Source organism: Melospiza melodia, chromosome 2, assembly GCF_035770615.1.
Source record: "Melospiza melodia melodia isolate bMelMel2 chromosome 2, bMelMel2.pri, whole genome shotgun sequence".
In the NCBI taxonomy this organism is placed as follows: domain Eukaryota; kingdom Metazoa; phylum Chordata; class Aves; order Passeriformes; family Passerellidae; genus Melospiza; species Melospiza melodia.
Window position 1 is genome coordinate 57,495,557 of NC_086195.1, and position 19,789 is coordinate 57,515,345.

The following is a 19,789-nucleotide window of genomic DNA, read 5'->3' on the forward strand; positions in this document are numbered from 1 at the left end:
TTTTTTTTTTTTTCCTTTTTGTTGAGAACATTAAGCTATTAACTCTAATTCCCTCAGAGAAAGAGATCTGCAATTCATTTCATGTATAGGGCATCTCAGGATTTTGCCTGAAGGACCAAGTGTTGGCCTGAAGCCAGTTCTTTCATTTCTGAGCCCTTTCCATTCCTTGAGGGAATTCTGCATGGACAAGCTGGATGCTGAAGTCCCCAGAGAGAAAAGAAGAGCAGAGGATTTGTGGTTTTCACTACATCTGCTATATTCCTGAACAAAGACAAGTCCTGGCCTCATCATCAGGTGGACACAATCCTTCCACTGCCCCCAAAAGTACTAACTGTCAAAGAAATTGGTGGTCATGGGGAAAGGTAAGAGCAAGGTCATGACTGCAGCTATTTCAGTCTAGTCCAAACAACTGTGCAGGTCTGAAGAGTGAGGGGTCTCCATTGGAGAAAATAGAGTCAAGGAGGCACTGTCCTGAGGCAGGTACTCACTTCTGAAAGTTTAAAAGATTCTCCCCTTTCAAAACATTAAAAGCAAACTAAATGTGACTTCTATACAACCTTTCTGAACTGTCTTTCTTGAGCACAGAGCAACATCTTTCCTAATATTTTCTGTTTCTGAAGTATTTTCTCCAGTGGGGTGCTTGCAAGTCTTTAAATTTTGTGTGTGGGGGGGGGTTAATAAAGTAAATTAGGATAATTATTCATGTCTTCAAGCATTTATTCAGCTGTTAACTAAAATTCTTGATTGCAGTAGCAGTATTTTTACCAATGCAGCAATTCAAAGCAGTAATAAAGAAGAAAAAAGTCAGACTGTGAAACAGTGGTCTGCAATAATAATAATCATGTTGCAACTGAAACAAGAGGCATGCAAAGCATACAGCAAAGGTGAACTCTCAGAAGAGTAAAGGGCATGAGAAATACCTCTGCTGTTCATGACCTTGGGCCAGATTCAGCTAGGCCACATGAATGTGTGTGCCTGGCTGTACTGGAGCATGTCCTTTGGTGCCCACTCAGGTGAGGCTGGAGGGCTTCTGTGAGCACTTCCCTGGTTCTCAGCCCTGCAGCACCCCAGAGAGCCACTCCCTTCTGGGTAAGTGAAACCTGGTCTGCTTGTCTCCATGGAAATACTACAAATATCTCCTGTCTGTCAGGCTGCTCTGAGGTGGATTTAAGCCTGGTATGTACTGTCTTGGTGAGGAGTCATTCTGATGTAGAGTTCATGACTAGGTAGCTGGCCAAGAACAGACAGCTCAAGGGAAGTTAAGGGAAAGCACTGGAACACTCGCAGTTTTGAACACAGTGTCTAACAACCTGAACCTCAGCCAAGTTCAATGGCTCATTAAACTCAGGTGACAGGATTTTGTGGGTCAAGGGGAAATGGATGAGGAAAAATGCTGTGGAAAAGCATTAACTTAATGATGCAGGAGAAGACTGTATGTGAACAAGCAGTGCTGTACATAAGCATGTTCAGACATGAAAGGGAGACATGGGGTAAGACAGTTTAAAGCATTTGACCTCCAAATTCCGAAATTGAACCTCCCTGCTCTAGGAAGGAAAAATTATGTATAGATTTAAAGTTGGGTGCTATAGAGAGAGCAGTGGTTTCTTGTGTCTCTGAGGATTAAAGGCTGTGAAGGGTATGAATTCCTGGCCTAGGGTGATCTGTCTTGCTAGGACTTGTGTGAAATTGAATCCACTCTGGAGAATTCATACCAGAAAGGCTGCAGCTCATACACATGACATTCTCAGGGATTAGAAAGATGATTTTTCATGGGCCAAATTACTTTAGAGACTGGCACTGTCATATCAAGGTGAATCCTATTATCCATATGGGGTATGCAAGACAATATGAAAGCACCACTGGCCTATGGAATGTAGAGGCAGCTAACTTGCATGGGAAGAGACAGCTGAATGCATCAGTGGGAGAGAAGCCTGTGTGTACACTGTTTGTCTTGATAAACTTCAAAATGTAGGGCAGATAACATGGGCTGAGCACAGTCTCTTCCTTGTGTTCAGTGTTGTCTTAGCCATATTCCAGAGAATAAACGGTTGGCTTTTAATCAGTGAGGTCCAGCTCAAGGAGGCAACATTTGCATGATGCATCTAAAATAAGCCTCCATTAGGAACTCTATGCTGTTCCTCAACAGATGTTTTTAACTTTTCTTTGAATCCTTTCAAAAGGAAAATACATTGCCCAGATCTGTCAGCTACCTTGATGATTAATGGAATGCTGAGTCATCAAATATCTTCAGATGGTCCCACAGAGGGGTCTGGTGAACAAGAAAGACAAAGCTGTAGCTCAAACATTGTGGAGGCCTTTGACTGCTTGGGGTTTTTTCTCTTGTTTTTTTAATGCTTCTTGTTGAAGAACTGCAGTGTAATAATTATTATGCTTATGCCCCAACACATGTAATGGAGACATGAGTAAAATTCTCTTCTTAGACCTTGTCCTTTGGCTGTAGCACCAACTCCACAGTCATTTTCTCCTGCTGGATGTAGGATCAATAATAAATATATACATTTTTAACACTAGAACAACCATGCCAAACAGTGCCAAAGAGGTCCTACAGAATGCACAGGTTAGGGGCTTGTCAGGTAAGAGGAATATAATCTATGTTCCTCTATCTTCATTCACTCCCTCTAACACTGTTTCATGCCTTTTAAATTATGAAAAAGTCACAAGAGTCTGCCTCCCTGCACATTTTTGAAAGAACTCCAAGCAGAATGACCTCCTTCTCTGTTCCCTTGGTGAGAGGACACCCTTCTGCCTACAGTGAAAGGAAGCATATTTCAGCAGTGGAAGCTTACAGGTTTTGCCTGGTATTTTCCCTCCTCCTAAAGCACATGTTGACAATTTTGACCTTTCTAGTAATTTGATTCCAAAAACAGTGTTGCAGCAGCTGAGCCCTAAGATGCCATTTGGAAGATTATTATCACTCTGAAATCAAAGCAAGCAGCTGCTTGTTCAAGCCTGTGTGGAGATCCCCTCACTCATGCAGATCATCCTCTCTCATCTCTCAGTGTCCTTAGCCCTGGGCCTGCTGTCAAGAAGTTCCAGTATGCTTGGCCAATGTAAAGGACAAATATGCTGCCAGTTCTCTGCATTTGTGTAGTACAAAAAAGCTGTACTGGTTAAATATACTAAAGGCATCCTTGTACCCAGGTACCTAGGATACAGGGGGCAGGGTCTGTAAAAACTTCTGTTCATGGTGTGCAATTAGTTGAAAGGACACCTAGGCTATTTGCAGTTAGATCAGAAAGTGTTCTCGCTTTAAGCAGAAGCTGGCTCATGCAAAAGTTCTCCTTCCAGATCTGCATTTCCTTGGCTCCTCCCACAGGAGAGGAGCCAAGGAAATTCAGATCTGTGAATAATCCCTAACATTTCCACGACTCAGTGGATTTGCTATGGAAATCATGGCAATATTTTCAGAGTCATAGTCTAATACCTGATCCCCGACAGGATTCGTGCTCCCACATCTCTGGCATTTTGCATAGTTATGTAACGCCTCTTACTCATGGCACTGAAATCAGGAGTATGTCCGAGTTGTGAGGAACAAGTGAAATTTGGAGTAAAATCCAAACCTCCCTTTCCCTCACTCTTGAAAACCTTATCATGCATGTTTGAGTATGCAACATTTTTAAAAATGTGATTTGCAGATAGCTTGCTCTGTTGGTGAGAACAACAGGGTTACAACTTTCTTTTAAATTTCTTCCTTTTGCATGGCAAAATTCAAGTTACTGTGTAGAAAGAAAATCTGATCAGCTACTTCACGAGACTAACATGAGCATCTGCCTTCATCTTTGCTGTTTCATCCCCTTTTCTCCTGGTCCCCTCCCCGCTTTTCCCTAAATGCCTAATAAGAGCAGTAGCTGGGAGACCAGGTGTGTAAAAAAAAAAAAAAAGTAATCTCATCCATACAATTCCCTAAGCCCACAGCTGTGTTTCTTTTATCAACTGAATATAAAGCTGTTGTCCTCAGAAAACTGATAATAAAAAGAATTTGAGTAGCTCACTGTTCCATGCAGAACATTAGCTGTCCTAAATGCAGTTTCTGGTTGCTCCTTTATGCAAAGTATCCTTTCTCCTGTGTGTGACAGAGGTTGTTCTCCCAGGTTAGATGGAGCACTCACAATGAGTGCAGAGGCCACAGAGCCTTGTCAGGGGGTGGCTACACTGGGGAGTGGTCACAAAAGAACTATTCAGATATTTTTTATGGGGTATTCAGAAGAGGGTATTTTATCTGGCTTACTGAAAGGTAGGAGTAAATCACCTTGCAGTGAGTTCACATTTACAAACACAAATAGGATTTGAAAGTGGTAGGTGTGCATGGCTTCCATATCTGCACTGACTGCCTTCTCTAGGCCATAATAACATTTACAGAGAAATGCTGTCTGTAATAATAACAGTAACACTGACTACTCTGCTCCTATATTCATACAGCCACGGTGTCTTACAGCAAGAGCTGCCTCCCTTAAAGGTACACAAAGCAGATGCACCTGCAGACTGGCACGCCGCAGCTGTTGAGCAGGTGGGGAAGCCAGAGCCAGAAAAGCAGTCATACATTGCAAAGCCACTCTCAGGTTCTGTTTCACAGGTGAAGAAACTGAGACAGATGAAGGGCAAGTGATTTTCTCAAAGTGATATGAGTAATATCACTGGTAGTGCCAGGTCTTAAAATAATCCTGTCTTAGGCCAGGTTCTGGGAAGCATACAGTAAACTGTGCAGCAATATCCCTGGTCTTCTTGCTCTTGCCCCAGAGAGACTCACTGCAGATGTGTGGCACAGCTGGCACTGTGGATGCACCATTGTTTGGCTGCGGTCCAACGGTAGTGCTGTGGGACCTTCCCCTTTCTTTCTCCTGTGGTGATCAAGTAGTGATTATTTACATAGTAGGTGCTCTTTCTTAAATTAAAATGATCTCTTCTGGGTTTTGGTCCTTTTATGCTCAGTCTTCCCTTTTTTGGCACATGGTGTAGTTGGGTGACAGAATTATTTATAGGTAACACCTGGCATGGGCAAAGACACTGACATTTAATGAATCAGTAGGTGTTGTATTGAACTAAATGAAACAAAAGATTTGTTGTTTGCTGATGCTCCAAGAATAGGCTGCACTGAGAGCAAGCACACCTTGTATTTCCCCTTTGCTCCTTGTCCCTTTGGTATCCTTTCCAAGTGCACTCTGAGCTGTGTTTTTCCCCTCCACACTTCTTTTTCCCCCTCCATCATTCCCTACAATTGGCTGCCCCAGGAGAACGTTAAGCTCAGGTGCTCCATGTCCTGATTGCACCAAAGTTTTTTAGACCAGGACAAAAGTTGAAACTATCACATTTTTTTGCAGTCAGAGGTATTGCAGTGTGAAGGCTCATGACTCTCACCAACCTCTCTAACTGTGAGCCTGGGTTGCACCAGTCTGCCCCATTCCTAGACCTTTATTCTGCCATTCTGCCAAAAGTTCCATCTTTTTATTTGCCAAGTTCTAAGGTTCTGCTAGACCCTTGTCTCTGACTAAAGAGCTTGTTCACCCACGAGCCCTGTTTTGGACTTTGATTGTCCTCCTGGTCCTCCAGCTTGGCCAAGTCCTCGGCTTGAGGAGATAGTCAGGTAGGCAGGCCAGTCTGCAAGGACAGTGAGGGCTGTAAAGGAGAAGCAAAGGAAATCATCCCAAACAATGCTTTTGGCAGCAGTTTAATTGCACATGATGTGATATCACAGAATCACAGAATCACTAGGTTGGGAGAGAGCTTTAAGGTCATCAAGTCCTACCCAGCCCTAACACCTCAACTAAATCATGGCACCGAGTGCCACATCCACTCTTTTTTTAAACACATCCAGGCATGGTGACTCCACCACCTCCCTGGACAGGCCATTCCAGTACTTTATCACTCTTTCAGTAAAAAACTTTTTCCTAACATCCAACCTAAATTTCCCTTGGTGCAGCTTATATATCCATTCTGGGCCACATCTAATCTTGTCTTCTTGTCTTTTCTTGTCTTTTCTTGTCTTTTCTTGTCTTGTTATTCTTGTCTTTCAGGAAAAATGATGAGGCTAGCCAAACAGGCTAGCTTGTCTTAGGGCTAGGTGTTCTATGACCTGTATGGCTTGTATGGCTCTTTGATGGAACCCACAGATTCCAAGCTAACCCAGGATTCATGGCCTTTTCTAGTTATTCAGGCTCTTCCTAGCTGTCCATCATCCTAGGAATCAGCTAGTTTCCTGAAAACTAACACTGCCATTTCAACCCAGTATCCTGGGCAGTCCTAGGACACTTCTCTTACTGTTTGGTGTGCTTGGATCTGGCCTAGATAACCCAGACAACTTTCCCATTGTTCTTTGCACAGCATAACCCTCTTTGCACTGGTTAGTTGTTAGGCCAAAGTATAGGAATGCTCCAGGTGATGTGCTTCACTTTTAAAAAGAGAAAGAGAAGAGCACAGATATGCACACAGAAACTACCAAATTATGAAAAACAAGTGGTTACTTAAGTTCTCTTTTTAGATGGATGACTTGCAATCCAGTCTTAATTCTCTATTCCTCCTGTCTCCTGGAAAGATATGTAGAAGGGAGAGGGAGTAGCACATTTCCAGAGCTAGATATTGGAAAGGATCAGTAGCTCCATCTCATAGTAACACTCGTCAGTCAGGCGTGTGCTGTGTGTCACTCAGTGGAGGAGTGCCTGCTCCACTGTGCAGCATCTCTGCTGTCACTGACAGCTTCAGTTCTGCATTCCTCACTTAACTTCCCACTGTGACTCTCCTCTGTACCTTCCATCCTCTAGTATCAGGCTACTCCCTGCTTCTGGATCATCCCCTTTCTTGCTGTGCCATGGATTTTGTACCTCTATGCCTTTTGCAGCATCTCATGCTGACTGCTTTTCACACTTTCAATCTCTTTTATTTCTTCTATTTACCCCTCTCTTCCTGGTATTTTCAGCATTACAATAATATTTGGCACGTCTTTGCAAAACATTTTTAAGCCAGAATCATATTTTCTTCAGGTTTTTATAGTTTTAGCCATCTCACAATGCCAGAGGGAAAAGTGAAACTAAGCACACTTAGTGATCACCCTACCAAATATTAATGTCAGAAGCTGGCTTCAAGATATCTCAGTCTCAGTGCGTGGTTCTCTGGCAGGGCATGAGCACTGCACTTTGCTCAACACCACTTACAACGTGGGAGTTCGTGCCATCAAAAATCAGCCAGTAGGATGGGCTGTGCTAGCCCCTCTGGAATCTGCTCTGGTGCAAAGTCAGCCAGAAAGCCAGGCTGGTGAGCTGTGTACAGGTGGGAATCACATGCAGGATCCCATCACCAGCCCAGCTTTGGGCATATCAGGAAGCAGCTGGAAGATTGCTGTGTAAATCTTTTCCAGATGCTTGAAATGTGCCCAGAAGTCATGGATTTGACAAGAGGGAAGGATGTGATAAAGTGGCTAGATCTCTTCTTTGTCATTTCTGATCTGTAGATAGTATCATTATCTGATGCTGTGCTTTCAGAGCAGGACCAGGCTCTGTGTCAGCATCAACACAGGGCTGAGTGTAACTCCTCTACTCGGAAATATACACATGCGTTAATTTATTGTAGGGAGTGTAATAGAAGGAAATAACCCAAAACATTTCCCCCATTTATGAGGGCAGTCTATGTGTCTGCTGTGTATTGCTCCCCCTTGGATGGAGCTGTTGGACGGCTGTCAGCACACTGAAGGCTTTTACATGTAAGAGAAGGCCAACCTAAACTCCTCTCATCTGGTCTGGATAATCTGACTGATCTCACCATTTCTGCCGAACAATGGAAAATTGCCTGAATATTTAAACATGTATTGTTCTTAGGGAAACAAAATGTTCAGCTAGTTTGGTTGCCTTAGCAACATTCACTTCTAAAAATACAAAAGACACAATCTACAAAATAAGTGAACATGTAGAATAGGCAAGGAAAGAAAAATGCTTCTTTCTTCCTGACCCAGAGCAACTGGGTCGTTGGCAGAAATGCCTTCATTTAAATCTCAGTGAAGGACTTAGGGCATATCTTCACACACTTGTTAAATAGATTTAATTCTTAATAGTTTAGAACATGGCTGATGTTAAACTCAGGCAAGTTCCTCTAACTTCTCTTTTCCAGTGGCTCCAAACTAATTCTGTCAGTGGACCTTTAGAGTGATGTAGGTCAGAAAGCACAGGTTGCACCAGAGAAAAGTAGCAGGTCGCTGCAAGGATTGCTGTGTGCTGTTGAGCAGGAGGGTTAAAACAGTAAAACTTAATTAAGAATTATTAAACGCCAGCCTGAGGTAGATCTTGCAAAGGCGAGTAAAAGAAACAAAAATGATTCCTTTGTGACATAATGTGGAAAGCACCTGTGCATGCTAGGGGAAAAAATGAGGGGATCCTCATTGTGACCCAAGGACAACAAAAATTAAATGAGTAAAACTTCAATTTTCAATAATTCTGACAAAGGAGAATATGGAGCAAACACTGTGTGTACAGAAAAGGAAATTACTGTATTTGAGATGAAACAGGAACGTAAGCATCTTGATCAGCTCCAGTCACAGGGACCAGAATATCTCAGAATATTGAGATAGCTGGCATATGAAATGCCAAATCTTACAGGGCGGATTTTTAATTAATCTGTCAAGTTGGTGGTGGCACTGTCTGACTGCAGAGTAACAGATGCAGTGCTTCTGTTATCTCTAAGAACAGGAAAAAAGTGTAATCTAGGGAAATGCAGACCCATTCTTCTGACCGCCACAGTGCCTACAGGTTTAGAGCTAATCTGTAGGAGGGAATAATTAAAAAAAAAAAAAACACAGAGGCAAATGAACAGTGAGGAGCAATGCAATATTAGTTTATCAAAGGCAGAGCATGCCAGAATAACTCGATATTTCTCTTTGATAAAACAACTATTTTCGATTGGAGAAATGATAGAGATCTTTCCTGTCCAGACTACAATAAGGTAGTTGGCATGGTGCCATAAGTGAAATTAATATCTAAAATAGAGGTTATGAAAAAGTTAGAAGATAGATAAAGAACTGGCTGATGGGGAGACAAAGTCAGGTTGTGCAGAAAGGGAAGGCATCAGTTTGGAAGAGTGGAATTCAGTAGCTGGCTTTCCTAGTGCCTTAGCTTTAATATGCAGAAATGTATCAGCATCTGTAACACAACACTGTTGTGGCTCAACAGCTGGAAATGCCAGAGAATGATAAAAACTTGCTCTTAATAATATACCACACTGTCATTGCACAGTGACTGTGAGCCCCAAAAGGTTTCAAGTGTGTAAAGACGAATAATATCCTACGACATATCCAGAAAGAGAAGGAAGAGTGATTATTGGTATGCAGGACTCAGGAGAGATCTCATCTGAAAAATGGAGTAAAACTCTTGTTGCCCACTTCCTAGAAAGGTAAGTTTCAGTGGGGGTTGGTGAAGAGAAGAGTGAGCACGTGTGAGCAGGGCTAGGGAGGCTCATAGCCTGTGTAGAGAGACGAAGGGAGACTGGCTTTTACAGCCAGGAAAGTGAAGGATAAGAGGGGCTAGATTTCCTCTCTATAAACCTTTTGGAGTGTAAAATCAGATATTACTGCTGAAGGACATCCCAAGAGCAACTGAGTCTAAACTGACCATAAAGAAATTTACTCTAGAAATTTAAAGAAAACTTCTAGCCATCAGAGAAATCAGGTTTAGAAACAGTCTCTGATGGGAGAGGCAAGGAAAGAGGCCAAATGCTTTAAAAATATTTCACTCAAATGAAAGACATTTTGTTCTGTGGCTTCCTGTGATAGCACTCAGTGACTAGAAAGGCTTCCAGGGCTATATTTGCCTAATCACAAATCAGTTTGGCACCATCCATATCTAAGAGGTCTTTTCCACTTTACCTAAATTAAAGTCTGTGTTTTCAGCCATCAGTAGAACTTAACGTGCAAAGCAATGATTCAGAGAAAACACCTGGTGGGAGGAGAATGACAGCAGGGAAAGGAAAACACAATTTCAGCAGAAAGCTGTTGTCCTTCCCTGATGCTGGAGGACATGTGATACCACCACGTTTGCCAACTGGGGATAAGCCCTGCAATGCTGATGCCAACAAATGAGATAAAAGACCTTCCTGAAAGTATAATAACTGCATATATTGGGTATAGATCCATCATAGACACAAGCAGAAATGGATTCAACTTTCTCACTGTCTGTTTCTGTTTGCTTTCCTCCAGGAACTGCAGCTTTGTTGAGAATGTTCAGATAAAACCTTTTTTTTTTTTTTTTCCTGGTTGTTGTTCAGCCTGGTTTTTATCATTTAGAAGGTGGTTGCCATTCTGTTTTATACTCACCATGGCCCATGACATTTTGTGACTGTTCCTCTCTCAGAAGCTTTTTACAGAAGATAAACTTATGTTCAAACTGGTGGGATGACTTGGCTAGAACTGTTTGGGAAGTCTACAGTAAAACAAATTGTCTACCAAGTCACTACTCCCTGCCTCACCATAAAGTCAATGTCTCTGCAACCTTTCTTCTGTTTCATTTTCGCCTTCCATTTTAGTTTGCTTCATTCAAGATCATTCATGTCCTCTTCACTCTCCTCTCCTTGTCAGCTGAAGCACATGGCTGAGGTACCCTGCTGCAAGCCTCTGCCCTCTGATTTCCCATGATTTTCTTGTTGCTCCATCCGTCACTCATGGTTATCACAGTTGTAGATCACTGCAGCAATGCAGTGGTGCTAGGATGAACACAGAAAAAAGGAGTTATTATGACTCCAGCTGAGACAATATACATGTACAAATGGAAAGAGGGCTTTGGGAGAGCCCTGGATAAGATTTTTGGTTTATACAGTGGATAGAAAGTGATATGACAGACTTAGAAGATCTTGCTCATCACGGGCAAAACTCACGCAATTAATTCCCACCTCCTGGTCCCTTCAGCTAGCAGCTTTTGCTCTGTGTTTTTTTCTGCAGCATTCCATTTGCTGTCTACCCTTTGCCACCCCTCCCATACCAGGCACAGCTGGTGAGTGTAATTTGTGTTGCACTGCAGACCATCTGGCAAACAGTGGCGCCACAGAGGTTGGGACACAAACCTCTCATGCTGTTACACGAGCCAATGAGCCACATTCAACTCCCATCACTACAACACACAGAGGAGAAAAAAGAGTTGTCAGAGAAGAAAGAATTCCTCAGAATCAAAACTTATGTACAGTGTGAAAGGGGTTTGGCAGTGCTACTGCAGCCCTTTGGGTGAGCTGTGTTTTTTTCTCTGAACTATCAGAACTTTTATGTGTTTCAATTGTGATGAAAATGGAGACCTTTCTCATAATACATGTGTCTTTCCAAGTAGGGAGTCTCAAAACCAACCGTGATATAGTGAAAATGATATCTGACTGTAGAGCCAGGTACAGATTCTTGCCTTCCACAATCATTGTGTTACTGTTCCATTTATATGGATGTAACTTCGGTGCGCTTGCAGCAATTGTGTACAAGGAAAATTACTTAATTACACATAAATGTGGTCAGTGTCATTATATATTTTGATAAATTATTAATCTTAATGAACCAGATCTTCAGATGAATCAAGTAAATATTTGTCTCAGAGAAGTGTGAGGGCAAGGTGACATGAGCTAACATTTTATCCAGCTAATGTTACCCTGCAAAAACATTAAAATGGATCCAAAGGTAATGTTATTAAAAGGAGTTTAGGGTTTGTGCTACCTGTGCCACAGATATATCTCCCTTGGACGCTGATATAGTGGCCAGAGATTGAGGTGTGCTCTCCCCTCTTGTGCTTCTAAATAGCAAGAGAAGCAAGAGACATAAAGCTGTGTGTTTCATGTTAGTGCTTATGAACTTGCTGTCAAAGATGACAGGTGCTTGGTAAGGCATTAAAGGTTTTCTTTTATGCTGTGAAATGCTGTGAAAATACACACCAAAAGAAAACACACCTACATTCCTCCTTGCAAGAAATGAGGAAAAGGAGAAGGAGAAAGAAAATGCTATTTAATTTATATAAACAGAAAGGGGGAAATAAAGGCACATACCAATTTTTAGTCTATTTTTGGTTGATTATAAAGGAAAAGCAGTGTCTGGTTTGATTTTTTTTTTTAATAAAGACTGAATTGCTGAGGAGCACTGCTACACTCAGCCTCAGTGCAATTCTTTCACTCAGTTTTCTGCCTGCTTTGTACCACAGACTCTGTGACAAAACTGGGACCAAAGATCTGTCCCCCTTTTCTCTCCATCCTCTCTTCCAGCTAAGGAGCTCACACACTACAGTGAACTTGGGGGCTCATATCTTACTATCTCTACCACCACACCTCTCTCTTACCTTTTGAAGAGTTATCCTATTGGCAAGATAATTAAAGGGAAGTCCACTTCATATAGACCAGCTGCTCCTTTGCAACCCTTTTTGCTTTGTTCAGGGACGTTCTTCTTCCCTGGTATGTGAATGACTGACGTGGACTCATGCCCTCTTTTCTGAGGCATCACATCATGGTAACAGCCAGAGAGTTTAACCCTGTGGTCTGGTGGTCACAAGCAATGTTCCTGTCATGCAATCCTCTCTTCCCCAGCCTGTGTCCCTGCTTGGCCTCTGTCATCAGGCTGCCTAATTGTCACATCCCCTTCTTCATTAATTGTCTCCAGTTGCTGGTTTCCTGCTACCCTTTCTATGGCCTGTGATTAGAGTACCTGTGGGAATTAACTGGCTCTGGGACTGTCATGACAGGGTTTAATAAGTATGTGGTGATGTGGCAATGCATCAGCTTACAGTAGGGGGATACAGCATGAGGAAAAGGAAGGGAAAGTGGTGAACTGAACTGCAGTAAAGGTTGTGTCGGCTCAAGGCAGATACAACATCTATATACATCTGTCTGTAGTCATGCTCTGTTGTGCTCTCCTGCTCTGCTTCACACCAGGTGGAAGAACCTGCAAGGGTGAAAGAGAATCTCAGTGGGGAGACCTCACAGAGACTTTGCTATGTCAATTACAAAACCTACCCAAGCTGTCACCAGCTTTTTGCGTGTAGCTTTGATTGCTATTACTGATTTGTTCCTAAACTTGGAGGCAGATGTAAGACAGAAATAATGTCTTTACTCCTCTTCCCTCTGCAAGAAGGAAAAATGGTCACGAACTTGGAGCTCTGACTTGACAAGGCCAGGAACTATGTAGGGCTCCTTGTTCAAAAAAACCTGTCTTGCTATGTGGCTGCTTCTGCTCTCCCGCTGTCAGAAAATGTCCTGAGCCCAGGAACATCTCTGCAGATTGACACTGGTTAGAATCATAGAATTGTTTAGGCTGGAAAAGACTTTTGGGATCATCAAGACCAACCATTAACCTCACACTGCCAAGTACGACACTAAACCAAGTCCCTAAGCACCACATCTACACATATTTTAAACACCTCCATGGGTGAAGACTCAAGAACTTCCTTGGCAAGCCTGTTCCAATACTTAACAACCCTTTCGGTGAAGAGATTTTTCCTAATATCCAATCTAAAACTCCCCTGGTGCAACTTGAGGCCATTTTCTCTCGTCTTGTTGCTGGTTACTTGGGAGAAGAGTTTGACCCCTACCTGGCTACAGCCTCCCTTCAGGCAGTTGTAGAGAGCACTAAGGTCCCCTCTGAGCCTCCTTTTCTCCAGTCTAAACAGTCCCAGCTACCTGAGCTGCTCCTCACAGACCCTTCACCAGCTCCACCACTCTTCTCTGGACACACTCCAGCACTTCAATGTTTTCTTGTAGTGAGGAGCCCAAAGCTGAACCCAGGATTTGAGCTGCAGGCCTACCAGGAGGGTACACTGGTTGAGGGGAGCAATTCCTGCCCTGGTCCTGCTGGCCACACTGTCATTAATACAGGCCAGGATGCTGTTGGTGTCATTGGCCACCTGTGCACACACTGGTTCATGTTCAGCCCCTGTCAGCCAACAAGCCTGGGTCCTTTTCCACCAGTCACCTTTCCAGTCACTCATCCCCAAGCTGTAGTTCCCAAACTATTGCTTCTACTGCACACTGTCTGCCTGGGACCTGCTAGGAATGAGAAGTGAAACTGCTGTTACAGTTGAAGTGCAGGTCATGAAACTTGGTCTTGAAAGGACCAAGTTTCATGCAGAAAAACAACTTTGTTTCAAGATATTTAAGAAACCATTTGTGGGACCACATGGAGGGACAGGGAAGTCTTTGCTTGCTCAGCTTTCCTGCCTGAAGCCAAAAACACCCCCAAGGTTTGAAAGGTTTTGAAGATAGGGTGTGTGATATAACTAGAAGTTTGTACTTTGTAACCAGCAGTTTTCCTCATAAACTAGCCTAGATGGCATTCAAATTCATGGCAGGACCACACATGCACCATGCTGCGACTATGAGCAAAAACAATGCCTGCAGGCTTGCAAGCACGGCAAATCTCCCCAGCCAAACGAAGACTCCCCTGAAATCTTTTCCTGTCTTGGATTTCAGCAGAGCCAGAATTTTACCCCTGCATCTACTTTCATTAGATAACCTTTTTTAATCCTCCACACTGTTTCTTAGCCAGCAGGCATCCCATAACATCCATCTGACCAGTACCTTCTTCCCATCTAGATCCCTGTCCATCTTCTGCAAGGAATCAATATGAGTTACTGCTTTTTCATAATGTGACTATTTTAGGTATTTTTAGGGCCTTTCCTAATCTCTCAGGATATGCTATATCAGCCTAAACCATGTCTCTGTGTTTGTTGCAATTCCTCTGCAGAATGTGTCCCAATGATTCCCTTTCCCCTCCATTCCTCCTGCAGTGAGATTTCAGGTTTGTGAGGGGAGCCAGCAGGACTGGTCCTACCTGAAAACTCCAGTTCACACCTGCTTCTCACAAGTTATTGCTTTCCATGCCTTGGTGTGCATGGAGATGAGCATGCATGCCCACAGAAGCAGCCCATGGAGGTGGCCCATTTAACCCCTTGCATTCATTCCAGAAAATATGGCTGGATCATTGCCTTACAGTGGGCACTAAGAAAAGCTGTCCTGAAAAGCTGGCCTTTAAAGACATGAACTGATGACATTGTCAGCACATAGTGTTCATTCCCAAGTCATGAAGTTTATTCTGGGACCACTTGAGAGCTCTTCCCTTGCCAGGAAAATATCTGTGCTGTTGAATTCTCCTTCAGATTCTCTCCACATGCCATAAAAGAAATGTTCAGAAACCTAATCTGAGGGGCATCGGGCTGCAAATTCTCCTTGTCTGCATCAGCTTTATGGGGCATGAAATCTGAGGGTGCTACAGGAATCAGGCAGCCTTTCTAATGCTCACCAGCTGTGTCATATGCCTCCAGCAGAGGCAAGTGCTCATGTGTCCCTATTGCTTCAGACTCCACCCTTGCTGGTACTCTGCTCACTTAGGAAGACGCTATGCCTGTAGCTAGGACTGCTGCTAGGTAAGCAAATAGGAATGACATGTTCCTCCCTTGGGAAAACAGCGAGAGGTGAGGGATGGTCTTGTGACTGAGACACTGAGCTGTGACTCAGAGAAATAAAAATTTCTCTTCCAATCTCTGTTGCTCAATTCTTGAGTGACCTTGACAAGTCACAGCTACTGTTTCAGTTCCTGGTTTTGATCTGGGGAAGATAATGGTTTCTTGTTCTTTTGTCTAACTGTGTCAGTGTTCGACTTTTTGTGCCACGGACTTCATTTTTGTGTCCTCATTTGTGTGTCATCCAGCACAGTTAGCCCTTAACTCTGGGTGAGCCCTTAGGTGCTATAATGATATCCCTAAGCAGGAACAGGAGTGGAGCCTGTGGAGTGGTGCATGCATGGGCAATGCACTGATTCTGACAGCTGCCTGTTGGTCCTGTTCTGTTGGTGCATTTTGACTCAGCAAGGGCTGGCACAGAGTGTGAACTCTCTGCTCTGAGCTACAAATAACTACCCCAGCCTCAAAAGGATGAACACCAGGTGCTAAACATTCCCTGTCAGATGCTGCATTGTAAGTGAAGGCAAAGAGTTAACCTACTTTGTGTACCTTATCCAGGATGTTGAGATGTGCTCTCAGTTCTGCTGACACAGACCTGAGGGGAAAAGTTAAATCAAGTTATATAACCCTCAATACAGAAGGCTTATGGGCCGTCAGTTGAAAGGCCACAGAAGTGCCAAATGCCCAACAGTATTTGGGAAGGAGTTGATGGCAGCAAAGCAATGTCTGTTTTGGAAATTATATATAAAATTCTTATAATTGTATAGGGAGGTGTCTAAAGAATCAGAAGCCACTTCTTCAAGACTGACTGCACTCAGAAATCAGGTGGGAGATGAGGGGAGAATATGTGTCCATGAAAAAGAGGTGTTTCCCCAGTAGGACTCACCTGTTAGTAGGCTGTTCTTGGGCCATATCATTCCAAGCTAAATCAGCTATTGAGGAGGACTTGATGTCAAAAGAAATCAACAAAAGGGTAAAGACCTGTATGAAGGGTAACAAAAAAAAGCAGCCTAAAGCTGTGATCCTGAAGGTTCCTGCTTCAGTATCTAAATCTGGGTCAGTTCTTCTATACCCTGAGCAGAATTAGTGCTGTGGGATGGGACAAGGGGAACTGTGAGGGCAAAACTAGAGGGAGGACAACAAAGATTTTGTAAAGAAAATGAATGGAGAAAAGGAGTAGGGATGAGAAGGTTTGAGAGAATGGGGTGAAGGAATGAAGTTATGAAAAGACAAAAAATTGAGAAGAGGTAAAAAGACAGATTTTTAGTGGCCTGTGGAGATGCAATTGTTGAGCCAGGTGTACCTTGAAGCATACCTTGAAAGATGTATCTGTGGCCCACCTGGTAGGCCTTGGAAAGGAATATCTTATACATTCCTTTTACCTTTTGGTCTGGATTGGGAAAAAATGTTAAGGCTCAGTTCTCTTCTTTTAAACCCTGAATACCAGAGCAAACTAAAACCATACTGTTTTCCCAAACACGCTTATAAAGAGTGGCATTTTTTCAATGCTTTGAATTCCTTAAACTCTTTTCTCTCATTTGAATAATCCCTACAAAGCTATGTGATTTCAGGTATATCTCACTGACAGCAAAGGCAGATTTAGGGTATGAAGCAGCTTTACAGAGATATCCTAAGCCCAGAAGGACAGGGTCTTCCTTCATCAGGAAATAGCTTTACAGGCTCTTCCTGGTGTTTTTCTAGGCCAGTCTGAAGCTTGGTGCTGGCTTAGGTGTAGTATGAAGCTTCAGTCTTCACTTCAGTCTTTCACTTAAGCCAGCCACTCACTGATTCTTCCCACTCAGAGAATTCTCTGTGTGTGTGAGGTTCCTCAAGAGCTGTGGTAATTACCATCATATTTCTTTGTTTTATTGGAAGTTTCTCAGTAGTCAGAGGTTCTATGTCAGAGTTATGGGCTTAACCAAAGTTCAGGTTTCTTTTTATTTAGTTAGTGTAACTTCCCCTGCCGGTTGTTGAGAAGAATTTTAAAACATGAAAGTTGGAGGTTTAAAAGCCAGGAAAAAAATTAAATAATTTGGAAAGAATAGTTTTAAGTGAATGCCATCATTACTAGTTGCCTAATTTGTGATTTTTAAACAGATTGTGTTTTTCAGAGATTCTGAAATGGGAAGATTGATAGTAGCTGGTGTATTTGTGTAATAAATTTTCTGCAGCATTTTAAGATAACTTAGGCAAATGCGTGATACAAACTGTCAGGTTACTTTCTTTGTGGGCATTTTTTTCCAAAAAGCTGTTTACTTTGAAATAGAGTGGCCAAAACAAGTGAAAAGCTTCACAAAGGTAACTCACTAATGGAAGCGAAGCTGAGGGATTCTTAGAATTAGGCAATCTCAATAGATAAATCTATTCCATCATCTGAATGGATCACACTGGGATTGCACATGTGTTCTGGCACTTCCATTAGCACACCTCTCAATTTTAAAAAGCCTTAAAATGTTGTGGTATGCTATGACAACATGTCAGAAATTGTGCTGCACCTTTGCCTCTGACTCCTACAGATCCCCTGGTAATGCACAATGACATTGCTCCACACATCCAGGTGTTTTCCAGGTGTTTTACTTTGCTCTCCAGACAAGCAACAATGTCCAACCCCAATTAATGTTTGACCACAGCATCAGAACCAATCAGACCTTAAAACACTTTGTGACTAAATAAGCAACTCTATTTACTCCTGCTTTTACCATAATTCATTAATAACACTGAAGAGCTTTCACTTTGAAAGCACCCCATGGCTATTTCAGGCCACAGTACACAGTATGGAAATACAATTGCAGAACAGCAGCCACACACGTGGCTTGGGTCCTGGCTCTGTCTGCTGTGCCTCACAAATCCAGTCTGCAAACCTAGAGAGCATCTAGGAAGTCTCACGGTGCCTCCAAGCCTCCCGGAGCAGCCAGCAGGTGTGTCCTCACCTGCTACAACCTGCCAGCAGCCCATTCTCCTGCTGATGCTGCAGTGCTCAGCCATGAGCAAGACCAAAGAGGGGCAAGACCAAAGTGCTGCTGGCAGTGGAGGCGTGCAGCTAGGACATGGATATGCCAGGATACTTGGCCCAGCAGAGCCTTTCTTAGTGTTGCTAGCACAGTGAGGAAACCTCAGCTGGCCTTGATGCAAGGGCAAGTTGACTGCTGTGTTATTACTGATTCTTCATGTAGGTTCTCAGATGTTCCTTTTCCACTTTCCATCTGGCTCTGGATAGAAACATATCAGCCTCTGAACGCAAGGCTGATGAAACCTGTTCCTTTCTCCTTCCTTGCAACATGAAGTGTATGGTAATGTAATTAATAGGAGGGACTGTCCAGAATAGTATGGGTGCAAAAAAAAAATAGTATGTAGTATGTCCTGTGTGTGTGTGTGTGTGTGTGTGTGTGTGTGTGTGTGTGTGTTATCCCTGTGACGCCCTCCTATTTCATAATATAGTCAAGGCAGGGTTTCTCTTGTTTCCCTGCTTGTGCAGAAGTCACTGTAGATGGTCAGGCACCATGTCAAATAAGATATCTACCAGGAACCCAGGTCCTGGCTCCTGTGCAGTCTGCAAAACTAGAAATCAGATCAATTGGGCAACAACAATAGATGCTGCTCAGCTAGAAGACTTGACTCACTATCAAGAAAGAAATTAAAAATTATTTAAATTAAAAGCATTTATCTTAAAAGCCCACTGCACCCTATTCCCCAGACTATCTGGCACCACAGTCAGTCTCCATCGTGAGAGCATCCACACAAGTTGTAATCAGAACCAAGTGGTGACACTGGTGGCTTCTTTCCACACCTCCCAGGCTGCAGCACAATAATAACAACAGTATCTCTTGCATTTCATATTGTCTGCAACCTTGGAAACACCAGCAGAAAACAAAATTATATTAAAGAGGCTCTACCAGTGAGACAAAGCTCATTTGTGGCCTAAAGGATATATGAGTAAAGATTTAAATGGTCATTTTGGTGTGTGCTTAAGTCAAGTTACAGCCATCCACACCATTTTCATGCTAGTGTTTTTCTGGGTCCATTTTCTGGTATTTCTGGTGTTTTTCTGTCTCACCTTGGTGCACTTGAGAGCTGGCAGTGCAGAGAGCACTGGGGTGACCTGAAAAAAGGGAGAGGAGTGCAGTCATCCAAGCCTGAAGAGAAGGACACAGAAACAACACTTGGCAGGAATACAGAAGTCTCAGTAAAGAGATAGAAGGCATAATGAAATCAGCAGACCTATGATGTAGGGGTCCAAATCCTGTTGGAACCCAGGATTTATGATGTCTTACCAGTTATGAGAAGGGTGGGCTTTTTTTCCTTATTTCTGTTTTCCTAAATAGATGGTATATTATGACAAGACTCCCTTGGCAGTGGATTTGCATGAATAATGTGGCTATACTGTA

General features: G+C 42.9%; 1 long non-coding RNA gene across 1 annotated transcript in view; it reads left to right on the forward strand.

Annotated features, from left to right (window-relative positions):
• The window catches only part of LOC134414129 (uncharacterized), a 154,339-nt gene that overhangs the window by 82,562 nt on the left and 51,988 nt on the right, over positions 1 to 19,789 (forward strand). The window lies entirely within an intron of this gene.